The 20,167-nt window shown below is 38.2% G+C and overlaps 1 protein-coding gene and 1 long non-coding RNA gene across 14 annotated transcripts in view; one reads left to right on the top strand and one right to left on the bottom strand.

Moving 5' to 3' along the window:
- Positions 1-20,167, top strand: part of LOC142600292 (uncharacterized) — a 429,271-nt gene that overhangs the window by 73,482 nt on the left and 335,622 nt on the right. The gene's annotated exons all lie outside the window — the stretch shown is intronic.
- PTK2 (protein tyrosine kinase 2) overlaps positions 1-20,167 on the bottom strand; it is a 224,129-nt gene that overhangs the window by 170,964 nt on the left and 32,998 nt on the right. For 12 of the 13 annotated variants that reach the window (XM_075743219.1, XM_075743225.1, XM_075743226.1 and 9 more), the window contains one exon: positions 8,561-8,587. The exons of the other annotated variant lie outside the window; for it this stretch is intronic. The gene's annotated coding sequence lies outside the window, so the exon portion shown is untranslated. The remainder of the gene's footprint in view (positions 1-8,560; positions 8,588-20,167) is intronic. 13 annotated transcript variants of the gene reach the window in all.

Here is a 20,167-nt window from a genome sequence, read left to right as displayed (position 1 = left end):
AGAAGGGATATTCACTTTCCAAGAGCTTTCACCTATATTGCTGCTTCATGAGACCAGCAATAAACTTTCAAAGAGTAATTCCTCAGTCAGTCATTTTATGTTCCATTATGGGGAATCAAAGGTCAACTTCAGGTGACACAAAACCTTTTATTTGATGCAAAATCCACCACCTTAAATAGCCTCATGTTCCTCCAACTACACTGTGCTTGTTGACAGGGCAGGTCTGTTGAACAAGTTATGTTTACCTACGAAAACACCCGCAGAGTGGTATCAAAGTGCTCAGCAAACACAAGCACATGTTGCTTAGTTTTAAAAAGGCTTCCAGGAGCTCACAACCAAATAAAGCTCAAGCTAGTTTACCTAACCAGCTGTGAAACTAGATGAAACTGCACTCAATATCTGAAAGACAGCAAATATCCCCAGTCTGCATCCTTTTATAACACCTAAATTTATGAGCAAATATAATCTCTTTTCTGTAGCTCCAAATTCAACTGAACTTTATGTGTACTAAACTTCATCCATTGACTTGAGGACAACTTAAGGACAAAAGGCAGTGTTCTGATAAAGCTGAAAACACATTCAAGAATGCTGTTACAAAAATTAAACTAGGCAAGACCAAGATCTACAAGACCAAATGATACAGCTGGAAAAGAGCTAACTTTTTGGGCTCAGCCCTTCTTCAGATCTAGGGGAAGGGATATTAAGTATCTTATGTCTTCAAATGGTAGAACATCTAAAAAAAGCCTTTTCTGATGGCAGCCTGAATGACCTATGTTACCAAATGTCACAGGAACGTAACAGCATCTGACACGGCCAAGAGCTCATCTCTTGTGTAGCACTGAGCTGTCGAGCGCCACTTCCAAACAACCCTGTGGTACTGGTCTCCACAATCCCATTTGATGCATTTCAACCAAGACACAGTACTAAAGCTTTTAAGAGAACAAGAGACTGGGAAAAAAAATAAAAATCAGTGAATGCATAACAGAGGAAGACTATAAGCCTTGTCCTGCCACCAAGACATGGAGAAGAAAGTGTAGTAAACTTAACCTGGTAGTAGAGAAGTTCAAGTACCCTGAAATGAAAGCATAGTAAGAATTTTTGAATTGCAGAGGGAGCTGTGAAACTGCCATCTTAATAGCTGAAGTATCTTCAAGGAATGACATAAGTCTAGTCAATTCTGTCTTGGGGCAGAAGGGCAGACTTCCTTTCCCCCCTCAACTTTTAAAGGGCACAGGTCATTAAACAAGGCCTGATCGCTGTCCTTCAAACTTCTACTTAAAATCCTTCTTTAAGAAATTCTATATAAAAATCTCAATAATTCAATTACTGATGTTTCCAGAACCTCAACAATCATGACTAGTTCCAACATCTCACTGTATCATTTGGCTCCCCCACCTTTCCCCATCACAAGACCTCAAGTTTCAATAACACCTTTTACTCCTCCTCTTGGAGGATGCATAGCTGACCAAGCAACAGTCAGCAGCAATTTTAATGCTAACCGATAATGTGTTACCAAGACTAAAAGCCTTCGTTGCATTCCAAGTTTTCATTAGCAGTTCAGCTGCTCTTCAAGTCCATGAAAGTTTGCTCCACTAAGACAAAGAACTATTTTGCTGTAACTTTTTGTTAAGTGTCTGGAGGATAAGCAGAAAACCAGCCACAACCGTGTGTGCTTACACCTTGGCCCAGCCAGTCTTTATAGACTTAATTAAAAAAGTGGGTAAATTTGAATCACAACATAAAGTCCATTAATTCTGGAAATACAGTTCCAATATTTCTCGACATTAAGCCTTTCACAGAAAGAGTTATCACACATTGCTGTGAAATAAAAATAAAACCATGAGAAACTATTCCAGCAAGCAATCTGAATGGAGACTAACTAGAAATTTTAAAGATCTTTTTAAAGGGATAATTAGTGAATAAAGTATAATCTGGAAAACATCTTTGTGCCGGAGTTAAACAATTTCTTGAAAATTTCTTAAGCAGTTTCACATCCATCCCAAGCATAATGTGAGCCCACCAATGGAAGTGCAGGCATTTAACACACCACTTGTGTAATTCTGACCCCTCGTCAGAATAAAGTCCTGAGGAAAAACATGCTTGCTGCAAGAACAGGGTTTTTTTGTTGTTTGACCCTTCCATATGACAACCTGAAGAACATCAGCTTTACACCTGACAAACTAATTTCTGCAGTTTTTCATGTTCAAATTAGTGATCCCCAACTCCCACGCAACAGGGGAAAGGCCTGCAGGAAACATCACAGCTATCATAAGCTGTTCGGGTATTTTCTTAAATATGTTCTTCACCTTCTGAAAATAAAACAAAGTAAGGAAGAAGTCATCAGTACAGTATCTACAATTTTTCTTACCACTTCCTTTTTCCAGTCTTCTGCTGAGCAAAAAAAAAAAAAAATAAAATCTTGCACAAGTAAAAAGTTGTTAACTACACAAGCAGAGCAGTGGAGCCATACATTAAGAGCTGTGAAGGATGTAAAAACAGACTAAAGGAAAGCTCATATAATCTTTTGTTTATGGTCATTTTAGGCGTAACTTATAACAAAGTAGTTGTCAAAAGTTCAGCCATGCAATGTTTTTCCTTTTGGGTCACTGTAGCCCGTGATGTTCTACTTCAAACAAGCTTTGTGTATTTTGGGAGAAGATCTCAAACCACTCCCAAACCAGGTCTCACAGAACAAAAAACACACTCAAACAACTAACATTTTATATAAATCAGCTACACAAGCTCCAACTTGATTTTCGGAATCTTTCAGTAACACTGTCATCCCCACCCTTCCTTTACTTCAGAGTTGCTGCTATGAAAGCCTCAGGTACTAACATACTCAGATACTATAGCAAGCCTCTCCAATGCACTCCTTCAAGAAAACTTCAGGTCTCATCAAAACCTACTGTAGAAATAACAACTTCGTGACAAGATGGAGGGATGGGGAAAACCTTTCTTTCCAATACTTTTGTGTTTTATCAACGAGGAGAAATAAACAAAAATAAAAAAAAAAAGAGGTAACATCTTGAAAAACTTATCAAGGTTCAGTCAGTTATTGTTCGTTTAGGTTGCCTCCATGGTAGGACACTAAAATACGGGATGTGGCTATAACCGGACAGGAGACCAATGTGGTGTGTGGATTTAAACTCGCGCAGAAAGCTGTCACATGTATTATACACCTAAGGTGAAAGAACTGCAATTGAAGGAGTTACAGAAATTCTCAGAAACGGTACTTTCTATGGAGTAGTCCTATAAAAACAGAGTGAATTGTCCTGGCCATAAGCAGGCTATTGCTCAGAGGACAGAGTAGAGAATACATGTTTGTGTACCATAATTATTCATTTCTTCAGTTTTCAAAATTTCATGTTTTCCTTAAGTAATTCTGCACCAGAACAAAGTTTCAGTGACTGCTACTGAAGGTTGTGTGTTGTAAAGAAGCAACAGAATCTCTCATTCATAATATCCTGATGCCCTGATTATACCTCACTGTCCTCTATTTGCGAGGCTGGCTCTGCTCTTGAATTTATTTAATTTTTTTTTAGTCCTGTGAGAGAAGACAGATGAATTCTCCAGTCCTCAGCAGATACCCACCCTCTGCCTTGCCTATCACAAAAAAAAATAATTCATAAACTAAAAAACCCCACCCAAAACAATAACAAAATCCCCTAAGTTCCAAAGCCTTACCAAATACCCTTCACAGATTGATAGGGGTTGGGAGGAACCTCTGGAGATCATCTAGTCCAACCCCCCTGCTAGAGCAGGATCACCTATTAACCTGTGTGGACATTAGCTATAAAACATGGATGGGAGTGCAGGGAAGAGGGCAGTGTCAAAAGCACAGTCAAAATAAGCATAGAAAGTTTCAACTGAAAGGCTTGCAAAGAGATAAACTTCATGTCAAGATTAGCTGTCATCTCCCCACGTCTCCAAAGCGTTCAATGCAAAATAACCAGATACCTAACAGCAATAGCTTACAAAGGATAAATATATTGCTTTTCCAAGTATCAGAGGTATATAACAATGGGAAAATGCATTTTATGAGCTACAGATGATTAGATTATTAAACCTACTCAACAAAAATTTTAAATAGGAAGATTTAACACACAAATAACAAGGGAAACTTCCTCAAAGTGACTTTTGAGTTTTGTCAGCAATAATCTCATCCAGTAATAATAAAGTATTTGGAAGTCTAGAAACATCAAATCCCTCGCCCGTAAAAAGAATTAAAACTATAAGGCATACTTGCATCAAAAGAAAAGTCTTCTCATCTTCTGAACCATGAGGGGCATGCAGACAGCTATTCTAACTTGAGAGCACTAACATTTCATAAATTGAGAAGTTTTCAGTTCCATACTCTTTCATTTGTAAGAGTCCCTCAACTTAAGTGCAATAAAAAAATTACAACGAAATCCATGACAAATATATGAAAATTAAATTTACTGTTGGATAAAATCAGAATTCTTAATAAAATGTGCAAATATTCCTAGAAGAAAAAAATAAATTCTGATTTTCAAAGAGATTACTGAAAATACTACTCTTGGTGAAAAAGACAGTGCAGGTTTCCTTGTGTAATCCCTTAAGCACCATGCCCGGCATTCTGACATGAGAGGAACTGTTTATAGTCTTAGTGCAGCTTGTATTTAGTTCTTATTTAAAACTGAAGTGATAAATCAAAAAGCCACTATTTTGTACTTTTTTTTTTTTTTTACTTTTGACTACACAGCCAGTTATTTCCCCCCCCTTTAAGAAAGGACATTAACAACAGTTCTCTGCTCATGTTAAGTTTGTTCTCAGCTGCATGAATAATTGCTGCATAATTTATTAATCCCTGGAATACAAGTGAACATTTATTTTAAGAATTCTGCATATTCTCAATTCTATTGGTTCTTGCTACTGCAACTTCACCTGGCAATTCCTCAACTGATTTTTAATTTCCCATCTTTTAACATCACAGAAAGTATCCATGCCGTTGGGTTTTTTTCATTCTAGTCTGAAAAGCGATGTTGCATTTCAAGTTGCTATATTTAAGTTCATCACACAGACAGGTGTAGATTTAGGATAAAGATCTAATTACACAGCACAGCATTAAACACCCCACCTCGTATCCGGTGGGTAAGAGAAAAAAGCAGCAGCAGGTTGTTTTTGAGGCAGTGTTCTTCCGTGCAAGGTGCCAGGAGATGAATCTGGTTTAATTAAATGGATCACTAGCAGGCCTTACGTAATAAGCAAATCCATACACACCGACGAAACACTGAATGAGGACATGTTTTTAATTCAGAAAGAACAATTTCTTTGGGCTGAGCTGAAATTGTGTAACAAGGTGGAGGGTTTTTTTGTCCTGTATGAGCACTTGGAACTAAAAATACTTCCAAAACCATTTAATATTTCAAGATAACAATGACTGCGTACGGATGGTGCTTACCTAAATTGTACATCATACATCAAAAAATGCGCACAAAAACATCAGTCATACTTCACATACAGCGTATATCTGGAATTAAGCTACACAAAGGACACTAATTTCCTATTAAATTTTTTGATACCTTATGCTAGGAGACAGCAAGCTTTTACTCAGCTCACCAGATGTTCTCTAAAGGAGAGAGTTATCAGGAACAAACGTCTGTATCTAAGATTCCATTCTGGGAGAATGTTTTGTTCCATTAACTGAAAACCCAGTATATGTTCATTTCTTTTATTTCTCTTATTCTCCTCTTCCTATCTGGTATAGTTCTTCAGTATAGCTTTTTGCTTTCTTACTATTTCTTGATTCTGGTAATAAATACTTATTTGCATTACAGGATCAAGAACGAAGGACCACCAAGTCTAAAGTAAAAAGTCACCTACATCACACAGATGTTATACCTGTTTTAAATTCAGATTGTGACAAAATCCAGGATGGATTGTTTTTAATCCCAACAGTGCCAACAGACAAAAGTTTAACTGTATTTACTAGAGGGAACTAGTCTTTCATTCCTCCCGGCGTACTGTGAACACACTCACGTTCCAAGAGAACTTCACATATAGACAGGAGTACTGTGTTCTCTATCCGGCTTTGAAATTATAATATTTTAGCAATTGCCCTCCAAGCCCCTACTGGCTCGCATTCCAAAACTTTTCTACGCTCATATCCATGGCCTCAATTACAGGGTAGTAAAAAAGCAAGTTACCCATAGACTTCAAAGCAATGATATAGATTAATGTAGGATACCTCTCCTGAGTAATGGTTTAACTAACAACCTAATCAACTAATGCATTCAACAGCTCACAAACAATCCTTCTTTACAAGAAGACTTTGCTATGAAATCAAAGTGAAAAGGCAGTGTTCCGGATGACCTTGGTATACCACCGACTATAACAAATTTACATGTAATATAATCTCAAACAAAATGGTCTTTACTGTAATGTCTTAGTCTCCTCCCTACTGCAAAGTCTTCAAATACTGCAAAACCTCCCATTGTATTATGATGCAAATTTGGAGTATTAAAACCAGGTAGCAAAAGTGAGAGCATTTCTAGTGACATCTATTGTCCACTGCTAAAAGTGGCACCCAGAAAAAAAATATAAAAGTCCCTCAAAGTTTGAAATAAGAAAATACCATTATTTATTTGCAAATATGAGTTCTGATTAAAACTTCCCATCTGAATGTAGAACCTCATCTTTATTCAAATGCATTCTATCTTTTATCCTCACTATTTCTCCCATTTGTCAAATTTCTTTTGAATTTTAATTCAATGTGTTCATAACTTTTTTTTGTATTGCTGTTACTGGTAGATTGAATAGGCACAAAAAGTCCATCATCACAGTCCTTAATGAAAATACTGTAATAGCACAGGACAAATCAAGACCTCTGTGGGACTGCTTGACACACCTTTCTCTTTTGACGGTATTTTAAGCATGTTTTTTAAAACAGGTTTCCTTAGATCCTTTATCAGTGAATACTGTCAAGTCCCTGCTATAGGCAAGCTGTGGTGTATAGCTTTTCTACCCCTTATAAAGACCTCTTGCTTTACCATGGAAAAAGGTTACCATTTCAAAATCCTGGGCAAATTTTTGCCCTCTATCAGTACTCCAATGACATAGCTAAAAAGTACAATTAGGACACCCACACACACACCCCCAAATTGTAAAGAATAATCTCATTGTGCCTCAAATTCACAGTATCAGTCCTAAATGGAAACTCTGAAGAAGGTTCATCATACATCCTTGTTTTAGAAGCTGCAGGAAAAAAAACCACACAACATCCCTTATCTTCCTGTCTGCCTGACTCAAGTCCTGACATTTATTTTTCTAATATTCTCCACAAGTACTTGCCTTCCTGACAACCACTCCCAGCACTCAAAAATCATTTTTAAGATGCCTTCCTTAAAAGGAAAAAAAAAACCAACAACAAAAACCACAAAACAGCTTTTTCCACATTTAACTGTCTCATCATTACTTCAAATAAACAGGATTTTTTTTTTCCCCAGAACAACCACTCTGAAGTTCTTGTGAAAAGACTACATGTCAGCTATCAAGCTTTTCATTGAAATTGCCATTTGATTCAAACAGGAAAGAGCAACTACCTCCAGAACAGATTCCTGAGCAAGTACCATTATACTTTAGATACTCATCTGTAAAAATGTTATTTTGTGGACAGATATGAAGCACATCTCAGTGCGAAGAAATAAAATAATGGATACATAAGTAAAAATCACCAACACAGAGTAAGGACAGAAGGCAGCAAGTCTGATAACATCTAATCCCAAACTTGCTCAACCAGGAGTAAAAGTGTACTACAGTTATGATTCTAGAACTCACAAACAATGAGTAGAGGGACAAAATGCTGGGGAACAGAAGACATCATCATTCCGAGCTCTACAGCACAACTTGAGCCTACAGCACAAGTGAATTTCTAAAGGTTAATACTTGGTTAAAGACCAAGTGTATCAAACAAACAAAAAATGTTTTTAAAGAAATTAAGACTCTCTTTTTGTGGGTTGTTTTTTGTTGCAGTTGTGGTTTTGTTGTTGTTTTGGGGTGGATTTTTTCATTTTTAACCACTGATAGGAGACACAGGGTCCAACAGAGCAGAGGGATATTTCCAGCTCCGGCCCAAGTCACCTGTGATCCCAGGCAAAAGAACAAATATGTCACCTTCTCCACTAGCACTGGGGAGATTCCTTCCACCCATAAACCACCCATCCACACTGCCTTGCACATTGTCCCTCTGATTCACTGCTAAGACTATTTGTGGCTGCTGCTAATCTGTTCTTCTGACAGCTGTATCACACACTGATGAGTCGTTTTAAGCATTAACCATATCACACACGTATTTAACAACTGCATATATTTATATCTCAGTTACCTCCTCCCCTTGTCAAAATATACTATTTAAATGTAAAAAAAAAATCTGTACCTCAAGAGGTTTTGTTTTGAGCTCAGATCTCCATATGACTAAGTACCATGACAGTGCCAAAAAGAACCGATATTCTGTTTATATAAAAGCACAACTATATTGCAAGCAAGCCCTTAGAAGCTGCCTGCTGTCACATCAAGACATAAATGAAAGAAGAGAACTTACCTGCTGGCAAGGAAAGTCTTGAAATATCTGTAACAATAAAGAAATACGTTTAGAAACAGAAGGAAAAATAGCTCTAAAACTGCATTGGCCTAATCATTTTTCTGCAAGGCTGTACTTGTTTAATAAAGCACATTATCTGAAGCAATTTGTTAGCTGCTGGGCATGCCACATGCAAATCAAAAGCATTTTCCTTGTCTCATTCTGTTCATTAACAAGATTATGTTTTGCCCACCTAACTGAAGGACAAAAATTATACTGCTAGGCAATGAGCGTAATTACTACAGCAGAATACAGGTCACTACGCACAAATTAAGTGTTACATACGGATTTCACCATTATCGCCTACATCGTGTCAGAGCGGGAAGTGTCAGGGTTAGTCTTTGCATATGAAGAGGACATTATTGTATGTTTTCTTTATTCTTAAACCTTTAGAGAAAAGGTAGCCAAGCTTACAAATGGATAATTATGGAATGCAAGAAATATTATTAAAAGAAAGATTCTCGTCACTGAAGCACGTGAGACACAGTTGCTGAACATTTTTATAGCAAATGCCAACTCTGTCTTGAGCTGCAATCAACTTTACAAGAACCACTGTCTCAGAGTGTAACTAGATCATACTAAAAATTATACCCTGAAGAAAGATGAGTATAAATGCACACACATTAAATTTTCTTAAAGAGGTAATTATATAAACTATAACTCATTATATTCCTTCTGCCTGCTTTTAATACATCTACTTGCCATCTCAGTACACGTGACCGTAACTGGGACTTGAGGAGCCGATCAGAGGTCAGAATAGAAACTAGAACCCACCAAGAACTAGAAAACAAGAATTACTCAAAGTCTGTAAGGATGAGGAATAGGGATGCAAATCAGGGAGCTAACAAAAGCTGAAATACAAATATAAATATGGGGGAGACAAGAAAGGGGAACTAGTAAAACAAACAAGTAAGAAACTCAACCTAAGAAAAAGGTCTGCACGTTTATTCGGTTAAAAGGAGACAACGTTGAGTAATAAAATTCTCGTATTGGGTACAAAATCCACGTGGAAACTGAACTTTAACCATAGGTGTAGCAACTGGAAGAGATTCAGAGATTATCAGGGCAGAGGGTCACTGCTTTGCTACTTATCAGAAAAAATAACAAGGCTCAATAAATTTATTAGCCCTGCTCTCACCAAATCCTTAACATCACACTTGCTTTCATTTCCAATCCATGTTTGTGGCTGCAAAACATGATAAAACTTGAATACCACAGAGAATTAGACCTGAGATTTAAAGGCAGCCTACTAAAAATTTCAAAACTGAATTGTAGTACTCTGAGGAGACAATGAAATGGCAACACACAAAGCTGAAACATTTAAAACACAAAATGAAAGGAAAAACCTCAAGTCGCCTCCTGCAACAGCTCCTGCTGCACAGAATCCAGATCAGCGCGTATGGAATGGAGCTTTCCTCCAGCAGACAAATATGTTGCAGTGACAATTAATTTGGAAAGTTAAATGAAGAGAAATATTGCAGCTTTTTGTCTTTTTATATATGTTTAATAGTTTCCATGCACTTTTTTTATAAAGTAGCAAAAAAAATTCCTGCTTGTCACTAGAATATACAAACAACTGCAGCCACCTGAGTAAAACTAAAACTGCAGAATAGAAAATACCACATTTGATTTTAATTTTTCTGCAGTGATAGAAGCTAATCTCTAAATTCCACTTGTAATTAAAGAACATTGAAAAATTTAAGCGACTACAACAAATTACAAGCTGTATTGAAATTTTCTTCTAATTCTTGATGTATTGGAAATGTTTTATCACAGCATTTATTACTCTTGAAGCAGACTATTTGGTTAAGTGTGCCTACACAACAGATTTCAAGAAAATAACGGTAAACATAACCACTAGAAAAATACATTATCATGTACGCACAGATAGGCAGAAAACATTAATTTACATTCCAGGAACTTAGCCATGCAATTTCAAACACCTCCAGGGAAAGCTCTGCAGCTAAGATACACACATATTTTTAACTTAAAAACAAACATTAAAATATAATCAACACTTTCTTAACACCTGAGCTGCTGTTTCCACTGCGATCTCTCCCCGCACAGGCAGCGGCATTCACATAGATCCCATTACTGCACTGGGACCTAACCAAACAAGCTACCTACAAGATCAGCACCATTACTATATTGAAGTCAAACGCTGCAATGATTTCTTACTTCCACGTTCCACTGCAAATCGGTTCCATAAGCGCATTAACTGAAGAGACGCTGCACCTCTGGGACAAGTATACTGAACAGCTTCCTGCAAGTACATGGTCTTCTAATAGAATTTAGTGTAAGAGAGACTGTTTTCTGTGATTGACACACACTAGATTTAAAAACAAGTAGGACAAAAGAAATTGAAGCGTGAAGGTCATATCAGTATGCTCAAAATTGCATAAATGCACTTAGCGAGTTATTTGTATCATATTTTTCAAAGATTTCCATTAAGCATTAGGTCCTCTATAGGCTAATGCATCTTAATTCTGGCTAACACCAGCCACTACAGAAATATCAACTCATAATAGCATAAATGAAACAAACGCTGTCACAATTCCAAAGATAAAAGTAACAATTTGACTTTTTTGTGTATCCAGACACCACAACAGTAAGTGAATGTTCATTCCCTTCACGTATTTTTATTAGCCACAGAGTCGCATCAGGAACTTTGATGATATTTCTTACCCTTGGGTTTACCCTGTCTCCCCAGCGCTCTCTAATCTTTTCTGGCTTGAAACTTCTTCGCTTTATTCTCCAAATACGGTTTTCATTTAACATCTAACACTGAAAAAAGATTAGTGGATTCTGGCAACATTTTAAAAACTTCATTCACTGAGAAGTAAACTGAGACTACACATTGAGGTAGCTACTCATTCCAGATCACGTTTACAAACCTGCCGCCTTCGCTGTGCAAAACCTTTCCCTTTCTGAAGCACTATTATAGGATTCAGATCTCTATACAGAAGAAAGTCATTCAATGCTAAGATTTGAAGAGAAAAAAAGAAAAGAAAGGCTCCTAATCTGGTTTGTGACTATAAATAGGGACCTGAGAGCATTCTGGGGAGCTGTCCCATTGGATTCTCTCACGTGATGGAGGTCTGGACTGACTTTTCTCCTAGAACATGTTTCCTAAATGCACGTGAATGCTGTCACACAAACCACATCTATGGCTGTACAACATGAACCAACCTTACGTCTCCTATCTGCTCCAAAGTAGTTCTTCAAAGCAAAATTAAAAATTAATCAGATTTCACACGCTTCTACTCCTACTGACTGATCCATTGAATGTATCATGTTCTGCATTTATATTCTTGCATGTCTTACTGTGCTACTAGGGAGGGAACAAATTGCCAATTTGAATAGGCAGAAAGAAAAATTATTTTTGACTATGCTCTCTACAAATTGTTACATACCTTGTAAAGGTAAACCAGTTCTCAAGGAAAACTGTTTTTATCCCAAGTAGGTATTCAGAGGACAGAGCAGATGGCCTCAAGAGGCCTTTTCCAACCAAGGTTTCTGTAATACCATATGCAGATGACAATAACAGAACAGGAAAGAAGCTGTAACAACATTAGAGGGGCTACAAAATAAGAAAAAAACCTTGCCAAGTAAACCGATTACCTACATGAATTCACTGGAGGATAAAAAGACTATTTTAAAGAAAAAAAATACTACTGTTACTGCTACACCCATTGAGATGGTTTTGGGCAGCATAGTCCTCAAATAGGCTTTGTGGATCCTGTCACAAATATTTTTGTCTATGATTTATGGATGCCTTGAGTACCAGATATCTCTAACACTGTATTTGTTTTTATGAAACTATGCATTTTGCATTGCAGCGTTTCCTCAAATGTTTTCTTGGAAATGGAGCCGCAATTTAATATCTTCTTTCCAAGAGTAACATCTAATCATCGAAAACAGGAATATTTTGTGAGCTTCATGTTCCTACCTCAAGGTAAAATGAGAATATGGCTCCATGGACAACTACAGAGGCTCAGACTCTCACCCCATCTGCAGCACTGATCTCTTTCCAGAGCTGTGGTAAGCGGCAGACCACAAGAAATTTAATCCGTTTCTCCTGTAGCAGGAACTGACTGACTAACCTAACAGTATTCCCTTGAAATGAATTCAGATATTCAGTTCATGAACCGATCTCTCATTCCAGTGAAGAGTAAAGGCTCGCAGCACACGAGGAACCACAGACCACAGTCTCCAGGAAGCCGAGTAACACACATCATTTGACAACAATCCTTCCAACTGAACAAGGAATATCACAGACTCATCGTAAGATGCAATCTACCAGTACCAAAAATCATTCAGCTTTTAGCCTTTGTGTGAGTGATGCTGAAGGATGTTGTCTTAGAGGCTGGATTCCAAAGGATGAAACTCTGCCTTCCTGTTATTCTCTGGCAGGCTAAAAAGAAAGCTAGACATTCCTCTAGTCTTTAATGAAGTTGAGATATCATCTATGTCAAAATATTTTTCTTTTTTGAAAGAGTAAATAATTAAGCAGAAAAAACACAAGTCACCTTTCAAAAAAACCTGCATTGTAAAATTGCGTTTGTTGAGAATCTCAAGGATGTGCGACGATCATCCAACCTATCAAGCAAAGACCTTGGAGATATGATGAATTTATTCTGACAGCACACCTGTAAGGAAAAGCTGTTAAAGAGTTTTATAATATGATTTAAAAAATTACGTAAACCACCAGTTAGACTGTTCCATAGGTGTACATTTTTCCTTCATTGTTAAAGTGCATCCCTTTTTTCTAACCTAAGTCTAACCTACTTCCAATTTAGCAGTCTGTAGAGCTGAATGTTAACAGCCTTTTATTATATCATTTCCCATTAAGGCAATTTTAGGGCAATTTTAAAGAGTAACTCAATCAAATCTTTTCTTATATTAGCTATGTAGAATGAGAGGTAGAACTAGATCACTATAAAGGCCCATTTTTCTAAAGCATCCTTACAAGTCTTTGAATGCCCAAACTATTTTTACTTTTAGTAGCTTCCCCAATTTGCAGACACCAGTACCTGACACAGTATTCAGAAGTCAATCAACAGCAGTAAAAATACCATTTGCTTACTTAGAGGCTTTTTTCCCCTATTGACATATTTATTGCATTTGCCTTCGGCACAGCGGCAGTTGAATATCCACCATTAACTGTACACTTTTATCTGTTACCATGGGGAGAGATGGGGGGACGATTATAGAACAGACACCTCCATCCACAAAACTTGTGAGTGGTTTTTTGTGCTTTGGCCAGATCAGAAGAAATTCAGTGTACAAAACCACATCTTTTGTTTACAACCCTGCTTCATAGGAGATCCACATTGCACTGTAGTCCTTTACTATCTTTGTTTAAATCTTTGCTTCAACTGCAAATATCAGCAGTAATGATTTAATGCTTTCATTTATGCCCGTTGAAAAGGTTAACTAGCAAACAGCCAAGAATGAACCACTATGAGATCTTTCTCGGGAAACATGCAGCTTACGTTACATTTCTGAGAAGTTCTGTTTAATCATTTATTAGTTTTAATGCAAGCTGTTGCCTCTGAAACACAAAAGCAACACAAAACTAAGGCAAGGAAAAATTAGAGGACCGATTGAAGTACTGCACAGAACACTAAGAGGTTTCTTTCGGATTATATGTTTGGTTGACAACATAGGTACCAGGCACATTTACAGTGTGATCACCATCGTATCTGACATACCTCAAAGCTCTAAACACACGTGAGCACGATGTTATTACAGCAGTACAAGCGTCAGTGTCGGCTAACTTGTCCTGTACCCCAGGAACATGTTCAGTTTATATTTGCTTCCATAACTGACAACAAATTGCCAAATCAGGAGCTGATTACCTGCTGCATTTTGCACTGCCCTCAATCTTCTCTTTATACCTGCCTTCTGCTTCCCACCCATTGTCATTTAAAAACAAAAGCTATGTTTAATCTCCTTAGCTTACAGCATCTACAAAAGTCTTTCAACACTTTCCAATCACAATTTCCCCTCTCCCACTGAGAGAAATTCCTCCTAAATCACTTGGCTTATGGTTGTTAAATACTAGCTTATGAGACTGAAAAAACCCCAACTTCTGATTAAGATGCTGAGAGTAATCCACATTCATTTTCCTTCATCTTAGCTCAACTCTGCCCTGAACTAAAAGGGCATGCACCTGGAAACTTTAAATTCATTTACACCACATCATTGAGCACATCCACAAAGTTATCTATCCAGGCATACTGAACAGTAAGATATTAAATTAAATAGTTCTGGTGGAAGCTACATTCAAAGAGGTTAAGAGCAGCAAAAGAAATTACTCAATCATTACGCAGGGCAGGTGGGATCAATCTCATTACACATTGAGTTACAGAACATGCAGTATCTGAGCAACTCAGATAAAGAATTTACTGTCAGTATTGACACAAGTTCTATATAAGCCTTTTGCCTATGGGCAAGAGAGGTATGGATACAGATGAGTCTGGAGTAAGGTCCCCAAGAAGTGATTTTATTCAGCATCACAAAATGGCTAAGTGAAATCTTCAAGTCTGCAGGTGCTATGAAGCTCTTGCGGGCAGACAAAAGCCATGCCAATGGGAAAAATATCCAAAGGATCTGACAAAATGAAGCAAGTTGCTAAAAGACAGCAGATACATTACAACATAGATAGACGTGATGTAATGCATCTAGAGGAAACATATTCTGAGCAATACCTCCTTAAGCACTTAACACTTGCACTTTCTCCAGTTCCAACTGCGGGAGGAAGGCTGAGTCACTGTTTTCTCTGAAATCATCAGCTGCAGTAGCCGACCAAAGAAAAAGGCAATAAAACACTGTGTATCATTAGAAAGGGTTCTGAAAACAAGGTGCTTGAAAATGTTACTGTACAAAACAATAAAGCATCTGCATCTTGTGTTCAGTTCTGGTCTCTGTACCAGAAAGAATGCATAATGGAGTTAGAGAATGTCTATAGTAGGGTAGGTGAAGTGATTGAGGGATGGAGCAGCTGCCATGTGAGGCCAAACTACAAAATCTGGGACCCCTCAGCTGGGAAGATGAGGCTCTCGGTGAATATGACCACAGCTTACAAACGGGAAGGCAGGAAGAAAAGGGAAAAGCAAATCAATGCAGCACCAGTGTTCAAATCCTGCCAGTTTCCTCATTTGAGGAGACTACTGGAGATTAGCTTCAAACCAGTAAGAATGCCTCTCTTCACAGCTGGCAGTGAGCTTCCTGAAGCTCCTGCTAGAGAAAGGTGTGGATGCATGTACCACCAGCAAGTCCAAAGGCAGCTGTCGGATTCACAGTGGGTTGACAAGGACTAGCCAGGGAAATACCGGCTGGCATCCCTGACACAATGGGGATGCTGAGGAAATACGGGGCCAGGCATACAAATTCTACAAAACACCACCTGCTGCTGTCACCACGGCACACTGCTGGGCTGGAGGATCAATGGTCTCATCCAGCAGCATCTCTTCTAACAGAAATAGTGTGGCCATCAGGACCAGGGCAGTGATCGTCCCCCTGTACTCGGCACCCCTGAGGCCACACCTCAAATATTGTGTTCAGTTTTGGGCCCCTCACTACAAGAAGGACATTGAGGTGCTGGAGCGTGTCCAGAGAAGGGCAACGAAGCTGGTGAAGGGTCTAGAGAAGAAGTCTTAGGAGGAGCAGCTGAGGGAACTGGGAAACTTGTTTAGCCTGGAGGAAAGGAGGCTGAAGGGAGACCTTATCACTCTCTACAGCTACCTGAAAGGAGGTTGTAGCCAGGTGGAGGTTGGTCTCTTCTCCCAAGTAACAAGTGATAGGACAAGAGGAAATGGCCTCAGGTTGCACCAGGGGGAGGTTTAGGTCAGATACTAGGAAAAATTTCTTCACCAGAAGAGTTGTCAATCATTGGAACAGGCTGCCCAGGGAAGTGGTTGAGTCACCATCCCTGGAGGTATTTAAAAGATGTGTAGCTGTGGTGCTAAGGGACATGGTTTAGTGGTGGACTTGGCAGTGCTAGGTTAATGGTTGGACTCTGTCTTAAAGGCCTTTTCCAACCTGAATGATTCTATGATTCTTGTGTTCTTAAACTTCCCATCATGGCTCTGCGAAGATGTAGGACAGTCACGAGCTTCAGACATAACCTATAAGAATACCTACTCAATCAGAAGTGCTATTTTAAGAATGTCAGCTACATTATAGGAATGTTCTTATCCTTTAATGGTTTATAGCAAAAGGAGATGTGTGTAATTCTGAACAAGCCCAGGAACTTTAAAACTGCTTAAGATGTTTAAAGAGGGACACCTGTGTGCTGGCAATGGTTCAGATCTATCAGGAATTTCTCCAGCACTACGACCTGTGATCATGTAATCCTGATGAAAATCCTGTGACATTTTATGAACCTACCAATTCAGACCCTCAGGCAAGCTTCGGGAAAGTTGTAGACATACACTCCATATCCTACCCGTTTGCAATACAGAGTGCTTGTTCTTAAAAGTAATAGGTTTAGTGGATTTTTTAAGAAATGTTGCCTGACATTGCTTGCTATTATTGAATTTCCCTTGTCTTCCACGATGGACTCGTGACATGCCATGTGCCACCACAAATCACCCACATTTTCAAAAGGTGGTGGGATTTTATAGTTCCTGTACTCAAATACAAATTAGCGCTACGTGCCAGTAAAGCTGTTTTGCACTCTAGGTATGACAGGAATTCAGCAAGAGCATGTAGATGTTTCAGAACATAAATGTTTTTTCCAGGTACAGAAATGAACACCAAGGACACAACAAAAAAACAGGAGAGAGTTGGAAGAAAGTACTTCAGGCAAAATACAAAAAAACCCCAAACTCAAATGGAGCTACAGATCCCAGAACACAATGCAAGAGAAAACTGCTTTCTTGGGTGGTTTTTTTTGTTTGGGTTTGCTTTTTTTTTTTGTTGGGGGTTTTTGGTTTGGTTTTTTGGTTTGTTTGTTTGGAGTTTTTATAGGGGGGTTGGCATTTTGTTTTGTTCTTAAAAGCATAACTAGAGAGGATTTAAAAAAACATAACTAAAGAGGATTTAAAGTAACAGATTGACAATGTAACAAAAAACCACTCAAAATTTCTTTTTGGAATACTAAAACAGTATTTTGCAAGTTTTTTTGGGTTTTGGGTTTTTTAAAGACAAATTCTTAGAAAGTCAGGAGAGTCATTTCCCTTCATGTTCCACCACTGTAAAATTATGCCGTTTCCATGGTTATGGCCCACACATGGATTCCATTGTTAGAACAGTTTTTCAGAGCTAGAATTAAAGTTTTAAAGTTTTTCACTTGAAGTCACAGAACATTCAAGATGAGTGAAAGAAGGCTGAAGATAATTAATACAACCAGCATGGAAGGAGGGAGGAAAAAAATTAAAGGACAGCTTTCTAATGAAGAATACACACAAAGTTTGTCAAAAGTTTAACAGAAAATTATCATCGTTGCACATACATTGTACTTAATTAAAAAAAGGCCGTTACTAGTTAACACTTGCATGCATGAAAAGATTAACTTAGTGCCTAAAAAAATGTTTTATTGATCTCAATGGGATTACTGCAAGGCATTCAAAGCAAGCTTGACAGCAGCTGCACAAGTTTTGTTCTGTACAGAACATCTGTCCCCATAAACAAGATGAAATCTATTTTTAACAAGAATAGTGGTGTTTTCTTAGTCTAACAGTGATACTCTGAATGGAGAAAAATGTTGCTGCAGCTAGAGCTTGTTCTCAAAGCAAAGCGTAACATCCCTTTACAAGAAAGGGATATTTCCACAAGCATATGGCTTAGGGCATTTGCAGCAAGAGCTATGGAGAGTCTGAAATCAGTTCTCCAGTAAGACATGACAGGTTTGGATCTTAATGTAAGAAATAACGGAACCAAGGACAGCATGCTCAGTGTGCTAGACAAACTTCCAATAACATACCACCAGAGGCACAGGGAAGACTCCTTTAATGTACTCTTGTTTCAGCAAGCCTTACACCTCTTACTAGGGACACAGATTACAGCGCTTCCAACTATTGTACTGTCTGGAGGCACAGCATGCTGCAAAGCGTAATTCTGGTGAGCTGGGTTTTTGGTTTTTTGAAGAAAAAGTCAAAACAGCTTTCTAAAACCTAGATCACAATGGAATGTTGGCTCAAGAACCATCTAGATTGAATAAATTACTTGTGAAATAATAGAGCAGACATAGGGCAATGAGAATTAGCAAGGACATAATAGCAAATATTATTTTTTAATCATTACACAAGCATACATAATTATTTTGAAGCCAAAAAGACACAGAGCCTACCTCAGAGCCTGAAATAGGAATCTAGGGGCACCAGAAATAAAGGCAACAAATCAAGAAAGAGCAAGAGAGTCATTATAGAGCTATATATTCTGCATTAATCTAAAGTGACATAATTAGTTTTTCTTGCTATGTTTCATGATAGTAGTATTTGTGTTAGGTCAGTTCCCTCCTCTCTCCCCCCCCCCACAAGGCAGATGCACCAGCAGAAATAGTGAAAAATCTTTTCCCTAGCTTTTCCTCTGCTTCTGTCCCCTTTTATACAGTTTTCCAGATGGAAAAGAAATGGAGGACGAATTAAGACAGCAAAAAAGATGACAAGTGGTGGGGGGAGGAACCACAGGCAGAAAAAACAGGAAAAGAAAAAACACACACATACATCAGGACAAAAAAAAACCCACAAGAGATGACTGACAAAAAACTAGATTACGAAGGAAAAAAGGGGGTAGTGGGGGAACAAGACTGCAGACAGAACAATTTCAGTACGCAACAAGAGACAGGCTTTCTTCTCCTAATTGGTTCTGTCATGTAGCCGGAGAGAGACTTTCAAAAGACACTGTCGTTCGTGTGAAAGGAAAACCCCCAACACGTCTGTTCTCTGCGAGAACATGATCAAACAAGAGACCCAGTTGGCTTGACAGAACACAACACGCGTGCAACTTCCATATTCTGTTTGCTGCGACTTCCAAACACGGCCATTACTCACATCAGCAAAGTGAGCAAGTCAAATAGTTTGTTTCTAATACAGGAACACACGAAGTCTAGCATATATGATTAATGGATTCTCATATCCACAAACCCACTGAAAAGCTTCAGCTTGGCTTCATTAAGATTCTATCAGTCCTGAATTGCAATTTAAGATAGTATTTTTTGCCTTAATCTGCTGCTCTATTTAATCAATTTAATGCACAGTAAAAACTTAATTTGACAAAATTGAACGCATCATTTCTCTCTGCCTCTGGCATGAAACAGATTAAGACCACCAGAAATACTTGCAGAAAGATTTAAGATTCATTACAACTTAGGTGGCAGATAAACATTAGATATGCTATAAACTCTGTAGTCTGTAGACTCAATACTGTGTCTAAGAGCTGTGGGTTTTTTAGTTAACACTGCAATTACCTCCCCAGCAGCTAACCCAAGTTGCGCCTCCTACACAAGCCACGGCTGCGATTTTTTCAAGTCAAAGCTTATAAAGTATTATTACATACAATACTGTCAAACTCCATAGACACTAGGGAGAAAGAACAAGGATAGCAAAGACAAGTCTCAAT

This window comes from Balearica regulorum, chromosome 2 (genome assembly GCF_011004875.1).
Source record: "Balearica regulorum gibbericeps isolate bBalReg1 chromosome 2, bBalReg1.pri, whole genome shotgun sequence".
In the NCBI taxonomy this organism is placed as follows: Eukaryota; Metazoa; Chordata; class Aves; order Gruiformes; family Gruidae; genus Balearica; species Balearica regulorum.
Note: the sequence above shows the minus strand (reverse complement) of the source record. Positions and strands in the feature narration are given on the sequence as shown.